The following is a 938-nucleotide window of genomic DNA, read 5'->3' as shown; positions in this document are numbered from 1 at the left end:
TCTTCCTTCCCTTCCTTCTTCCTCTTCCTTCCTTCCTTTCCTTTCTTTCTTTCTTTCTTTCCTTTCTTTCTTTCTTTCTTTCTTTCTTCCTATCTTTCTTCCTCCCTCCCTCTTTTCTTTCTTTCTTTCTTTCTTTCTTTTTCTTTCTTTCTTTCTTTCTTTCTTTCTTTCTTTCTTTCTTTCTTTCTTTCTTTCTTTCTTCCTTTCTTTCTTTCTTTTCTTTCTTTCTCTTTTTTATTGTGCACCGTTTCTGGAGGTACTGCAATACCAGGTTGATACATGAGATGGACAGAGCAAGCTTCTATTCCAGTTCCTAGTGCCAAAAATCCATTTAATATATTGTCATTGGATAGATGATGTATCAGATATTAAACTGATCAGAACAGAGACTACACTTGATTTTAGCCAAAAGGCTGAGAAGCAAACCTCCATTTCTTTTTTAAATGACTTCTATTTTCAATGCATCATGATCTGAAAAGATATTTGATATGCAGTTTATGCCTTAGACATTTTGTATAAATGTATTTTTGTGTCACAGTATGAGGGTCTTTCTTGGCCAATGTTCCATGTGCATTGGAAAAGAAAGTGTTTTTTATTTTATGGATTAAAAGATCTACCTACACCTATGAGCCCTCCTCTTCTTTTCTTCCAAGGCAAGTATTTCTTTACCGAGCTTTTGTCTATTTGATCTATTGAGGTCTAATAGTCTTGCTATTAATGTCTTTCTTCAAGTTATTAGTGGTTATTTAAGTGTTTTGCTGGACTCACTGGATGCATATGTTTAGGATGTGAATCTTCTATAGCCTGTTATTACATTTACCAGCCTGAATTCTATGTTATCTGATGTTAGGATGGCTACCCTGGCCACTTTTAAGGAGTTGGGTTTTTTTTTTTTTTTTGGTTTTTGGGCCACACCCGGTAACACTCAGGGGTTACTC

General features: G+C 35.0%; 1 non-coding gene across 1 annotated transcript; it reads right to left on the bottom strand.

Annotated features, from left to right (window-relative positions):
* Positions 1-234: 234 nt before the first annotated feature.
* On the bottom strand, positions 235-425 carry LOC126021343 (U2 spliceosomal RNA). Its single transcript, XR_007499888.1, has one exon. It is a non-coding gene; the product is annotated as a U2 spliceosomal RNA (small nuclear RNA).
* Between the last annotated feature and the right edge of the window lie 513 nt (positions 426-938).

Source organism: Suncus etruscus, chromosome 10, assembly GCF_024139225.1.
Source record: "Suncus etruscus isolate mSunEtr1 chromosome 10, mSunEtr1.pri.cur, whole genome shotgun sequence".
Taxonomy (NCBI): Eukaryota; Metazoa; Chordata; class Mammalia; order Eulipotyphla; family Soricidae; genus Suncus; species Suncus etruscus.
Note: the sequence above shows the minus strand (reverse complement) of the source record. Positions and strands in the feature narration are given on the sequence as shown.